Raw genomic sequence first — 6,303 nt, 5'->3', positions numbered from 1 at the left:
AAAGGGCAGGACTCACCCTAGTGTGAATATGGGTTCATCAAGCGACAGTCACACACCTGTCCCTTAATATACACACATGTGATTTTGATAGCTGCTGAAATTGTATAAAGATTTCAAAAGGACACCCACTCCGTTTTCTTCTCTTTGTTTCCATGAGTGCAGAGGCTCCATTCTGAGATGCCTTGGCTAGGACTACAGACTGATGAGGCCGAACCACAGGTCACAAACACTGCATAGGACCTTGGGGTGCATTTTGACGGTAAGCAAGATTTGTTTACAACTATTTTGTGAGTTTCCAGAAAATGGCAGGCTTGCATGTGGGAAAGGAGTCAGGCCATGCTTGAAGGTCATACACGCTCAGGCCTTAGGCATGCTTTAAAGTGGTTTTAACATTCTTACCTGAAATATCTCCACCAAGGCAGCCTTCCCAGCACATTTTGTTAACTATGAGGGGACTGTTGACTTTCAGCTGGGGAGAGACCCTAACCAGATTGTAGAGTGAGGACTTCCTTTCTCTTCCGTGTCCCTTTAATTTTTTTCCCTGTCTGACCTGCCTGAAGGAGGAGATGGCACAAATTAAGGGGATTCCTGTTGGCTCCACACCTAAGCTGTGAGAAATGATTCCTGATAGACACTCAAGGAAGAACCAAAACGATTCGTTGATGGGTGAGACACACAGCAAGATAAAACAAAGGCGTCAGTATAGAGTCAACTTCTTTGGAGACAAGAACTGAAACAATTCAGGCTGCTTGGGGGAGCAATTCTCCCCCAAGTCGGAAAAGCTCTAAGGAATGTCTTCAAAGGAAAGACCAGGAAGTCCAGTTAGAGAGGCTAAGGCTAAGATGTATGCTATGCATTCCAGCGGAGATATATCGAGAATAATTTACCCTACATCTAGGAAGAAGAGAATCATGTCTGATTCTATGGCAAGATTAGAATCCTTTTTAGTGCAAACAAGGCTACGTGGTTATTAGCATCTATTTGCTCTCAATTGTCATAGAAACTATATCTTTATTTTATTGACTTGAAATTTTGCATACATAGCACCACGACTCCTCATTAGCAGACTCAGTTATTTAGTTTTGAAATGTGCGTTTTGTTTGGTGACATAAATTACCATGAAAATCACAAAAGCTTTTAAATCACCCTTCGCTTCTAGGGCTGAGCAAAAGTGGAATCAATGAAAACCTCCATCATGTTGCATATTTGGGTTTTAATTTGTTACACAAGGTATCAAACATACAGATATTTTCCTGTCATCCCATTGGTTTTAGTTTTAAATAATCCTAACTGTTGTCCAGCCATTCATAAAGTATTTATCGAATAAATGCTAGGAGCTTGGAAAATCTCAGAGAACTGTGGATTTTTTTTAAATGTTCCCTTTGCAATTGGTAGAAGCCTTCCTGGAAGCTGTGGTTGGGAGGTAGATGGGGGAAGGAGTAGGAGAATAGAGTAAAATTGGAATCACAGTATAGCCATAAGCACTATAAATAAAGGTTTGAGCAAATTGTTTCAGTGAGTGGGGAGGAAGAACTCTCTTAGTTTGGAGAAATTATATCCCAGTATATATTTTTTTCAATCAAATTAATTTTATTAGCTGCCTACTTGGAACCAGCTTATTGATTTTACTTTGCTTATATGGTTAAAACTAAATAAAATAATGTAGGGAATTTCTTTTAAAATTAATTTATTCTTTGACAATTTCATACATGCAGATGATACACACTGGTCCCACTCATCTCTCTATTTTCATTTTTCAGGTCCTTTGTTTTTATTTATGGTTAAACTACATGAAGTCAGAAGATTGGGGGTCAGGAAATGTAAATTTTTTATTATATTTTGTATTCAATTTGTTCTTTAGCAATCTCATACCTGTAAGGCACTCTGTCTTAGCGCTCTCTCTCTCTCTCTCTCTCTCTCTCTCTCTCTCTCTCTCTCTCTCTCTCATCTCTCCTATCTCACATTCATGTCTTTAAATTGTGCCCCACCATTGTTAATCAGGCCTGCCTGTGTGGTCACGGGTACGGAACTGTTCACTGGATCCTGATGAACTTGCACCCCTGTATCCTGTCTCCACAGAACAGTATCCTCCCACCTCTGTTCCCACCCCCCATTCTTTCCACCAAGCCCACTTTCTTTTCTTTCTTTTTGGTTTTGTTTGTTTGTTTGTTTTTTCTTTTTTTTTTGAGATGGGGGTCTCTCTATAAAGCCCTGACTGACTTGGAACTCACTACGCAAACCAGGGTGGTCTCAAACTCATAGAGATCTGGCTTCCTCTGCCTCCTGAGTGCTGGGATTAAAGACGTGCACCACTAACACCCGCCCCCACCACATTTTCATGTCTCCTTGTTTTGTCTTGCTTTTGCTTTTTCTTTGCTGCCCACTGGGTTTCCCAAAGGCCACTTACGTGGGCAGAGGTATGAAGCTATCTGCTGGAGCAGGGGTAACTTGTCAATGGCTACATTACTGAAGACAGTGGCTTCCTTGACTGACATTAGCTTCACTAGGTGAGGTGTAGCCTCCTGAGATCCTCCCCTACTTACAAATTAATATTCAAGGGTTAGTCTTCTGTAGACCCATACAAGCAACTGCAGCTTCTGTGAGCTCATAAATACAGTGGCTGTGCCAAGCCAAGACAGTATTTCATAGCCCTCTTCCCCATTATCTGATGGGGACATCATGAACCTCTTACATCCTTCCTACCCCTGCTTCAGTGGTGTTTCCTGAGCCATGGAGAGGGTGATGTGCGTGTTCATTTAAGGCTGAGCACATAATAGTCATTCATTCTCATCATCTTAACCCATCAGTCCCTGTACTAACTGTTATCTATTATAACGAGATGCTTCTTTGATCAAAGCTTAGGGTAACACTGCTCTACTGGCCTACTGGTCTACCCGTATTCCATCAATATTCAGGAGACCTCTTGACCACACATCCATTCAGCAAAACGAAAGTAGTAGGTTCTTCCCAAGTACCTATGACCTCCCCAGTTGTGGGCCTTTGAGCAAGTCCACAGTCACAAGCATAAGCTTCCTCCTATGGATTAATGGGCTGAACCTCACATCCAATCATTGCATCATTGGTTGCTCTCATTGCAGTCATTCCACTATGGCCCCGTGAGCACCTTGCCTGGCAAGTTGGAACTGTCGTATTCAGAGCTGGCAATACCACCGCTGGCTCTTCTCTCACGGTTGCCTTTATAACCACTGCAAAGACTCCAAAGGCTTAGCCAGAGCAATCGGTTGCATCGGGGCTTCATGATGTCAGCAGCCCCAGGATCTTAATGTCCAGTTCTGGTGAGCTACCAGGGAAAGTGGCGGCAGCCTAAATGTTTGTTAGGCCTCTGGGAATTTCTTGACCAACATTTCCCAAGGTGGTGTTCTATATCTGACACTTGGATTTTCATTTAATAACCCATGACTGCTGGAAATAGCATTACCCACCGGTGCATGGTACCTGAATTCAAAATCTGTTTTTCAAAATTGTCTTTCAATTAGCCTATAAGTCATTCTTTCCCTGTGATGTCTTTATTCACTGATGTTTTAGTTAATTCTCACCTTCCTCCCATCTTCTCCTTTATCACATCCATTAATTTCCATATTCATGTGCTCTACCATCCCTTGCCTGCTTAAGGCATCTACTCCTTCCCACCATGACCCCTCCTCTTTTATTGCTTCCAGGTCTCTCCACACCTTCCCAGGTAAACAGATATAAAAATTTAAAGTTACAGTTCGCATTCAAGAGAACATGCATAGTTTGACTTTCTGGGCCTGCATTACTTCACTCAGCAAAATAATATAATATTTTTTAGTTCCATCCATTTTCTTGCAAATTTCCTTTATCTTTTACAATTGAAGAAAATCCTGCTGCGTGCATCTGCCACATTTCCACGATCCATTCACTGGTTGATGGGCGCCAAGACGGGTTCTATTTCTTAGCTGTTGTGACGGGAGCAACAATGAATGTGGGTAGCAGCTGTCTTTGTAGAACAACACGGCCTTTACAGTGGTATGGCTGGGTCATCAGCAGTTCTATGTTCAGCTTTTTCAATAGCCTGAGGAATCTTTAGAATGATTGGATAGTGATTGCACAAGTTTGCACCCTCACTAACAGTAAATAGATACTTTCTTTCCCCCACAGTCTCACCAACACTCGTTGTCGTTTTGATTTTTGATGATAGCCAATTTGGCTGGGGCAAGGGAGAATCTTAATATGTTTTAATCCGCATTCCCCTCATGGCTAAATCCATCCACAGTTTTGTAAACAGGATTCTGTCTTACAGTCCACCCTTCTTTTTTCTACCTTGTCTGAAGGGGCTGACCCTTCTCAGAGATCCTGCGACAAGGTGTGAATTAGAGAAATATTCAGCTTCTAAAAACTTCTAAGTCCTTGTGGATAGCGGGACTGCAGCCTTCCAGCAGGACCTATTGAGCTGGCATTCTGCTGATGAGTTATGATTGACAGACGGGCATGGAAGGGAGGAGGAGTTCTCGGAGCCCATCACTAGGGTGTTTACCTTGGTCTTCCCAGCAAAAGGAATGCACTGGAGGGGTTACCTCTTGTTGGCTTTTTGTTTGTTTGTTTGTTTTTTTGAAAGCCTAGAACCACGTGCCGTGCTGAAAATAGTCAATAAAGAATGTAGGAGTCACAGAAGCCCGACACTGTCACTGAAATGGGGTCCATCCATCGCCAGTGTTTTACATGTGACAAAGTGAAAACCGAGTATCCAAGCTCCGGTGGCGAGGAGCCTGCATTTAAACCTCACCTCCCAGCTTGGTGGGGAGAGGGCTCACTGCGGGCGACTTAATTCTCCCAGGTCTAGGGATCTTCACCTCCGAGAAGGGTGGATGCTAATAAGAGTCCAGGGAGTTCTTTTGGAAATCATGTGGGATTATCAGGGAAAGCAGGCAGCCCAACGCTGTGCACAAAGAAAATGCTCAGTAAACACTAGGAATTCTGCCCCCTTATTTTGATCCTTTTGTTTTAGAATTTCAATTTTGATGGGTGTAGGGCCAGATGCGATGCCATGAAATAAGAAAGATGTGTAAGATGGCAACTAAGGTCCCATCAACCCTGTTGTTTTGTGATCCTAACCACTAAGTTGCATTGCCTGCCATTCCACGGAATGGCCACTAGGTGGCAACATGTGGTCATATTTACTGTCTGCTCTGACTTTGTAAGAAGGATCATGAGAGATTGCCGGTTTGGGTTTCACCTCATCTGACACTGGAGAATTCTGTTACCACAGACAAAAATGACTGGCTGGCTATAGCAATTATTTGGTGAGGGGAATACTCCAATTATGAGTTTTTGTTTAAAAATAACTTATCTGCTGTTCCCATGTTGGGCTTTTAGGACTCTTTGTAGTTGCTGACAGCTGGAAACCAAGGCCTCAGTAAGGACAAAGTATGTCTTTGTTCATTAAACAAATGTTTATGGGTTTTCTGATAGAGATGGGATACAGCCTCTGAACTCACTATTGCTCACAGTTGAACAAGAACACAGTAAGTAAACTGTTGGCATTCTGGCAGGAATGGTGGAAAACAGACTAATGGAAATTTGAAATAAAAGATGAAAGTATACTCTGGAAGTCAAGTTCACTCAAGAAATGACTTGTAGCTGTAAAACAAACCTGAGAAATCAAAGCTCCGAATGACTTGCCACAACCACACAAAGGCCTTTCCAATAACCAATAAACATGTCATGCTTCCAACCTGCTGCAACCCTCTCTCTTCAGACAAGCGTAGGTTCCACAGAGGAAACCCCATCTGGTTGCCATAGAGCTGATTCATGGGACGCAACTTCCAGCGTCCAATCCACAGAAAGTACCTGTGAGAATGGGGCACTGCATCTGGGTGGGGACAACTGGGAAGGGAGCTCCCCAGATGACCAAGTTTCTTGGCTCACGCTGGTGAGTTGTGCGCCTGTACAATTAGACTTTCTTTCCTCCCTGCTCACTTACGCCGGTTCAACTCCACATTTTAATTTTGCAATTTCCTTTATATCGTGTAAGCTAACAAAGTAATGCCCAGGCAGAGTACTGAATATTTATTCATGGATTTTGTGAAAAGTTGAGTCCCTTGAACACACTCAAAGACTAGCAGCGAGAATATTTTGGCTGCACTGTAGACCATGTGTTTCCCTCATGTCTCCAAGATGAAACCATGGATCTCACAGGAGGGGACGGGATGGGGATTGTTAGAGACTTTAAAGGGTTGGACAAGGAAGAATTAAAGTCGGACAACAAGTGCCAAGACAGTCAGGACTCAGTTCGGAACAGACGCTTCAGTTAATACCTTAGAT

At 42.9% G+C, this 6,303-nt stretch overlaps 1 long non-coding RNA gene across 1 annotated transcript in view; it reads right to left on the bottom strand.

The window, feature by feature from the left end:
• Nucleotides 1-1,670: 1,670 nt before the first annotated feature.
• Nucleotides 1,671-6,303, bottom strand: part of LOC146891880 (uncharacterized) — a 28,314-nt gene continuing 23,681 nt past the window's right edge. Inside the window, exon 6 of the long non-coding RNA XR_014996918.2 lies at nt 1,671-4,918. This is a non-coding gene — a long non-coding RNA (uncharacterized LOC146891880). The remainder of the gene's footprint in view (nt 4,919-6,303) is intronic.

This window comes from Myodes glareolus, chromosome 13 (genome assembly GCF_982192425.1).
Source record: "Myodes glareolus chromosome 13, mMyoGla1.1, whole genome shotgun sequence".
Taxonomy (NCBI): domain Eukaryota; kingdom Metazoa; phylum Chordata; class Mammalia; order Rodentia; family Cricetidae; genus Myodes; species Myodes glareolus.
Note: the sequence above shows the minus strand (reverse complement) of the source record. Positions and strands in the feature narration are given on the sequence as shown.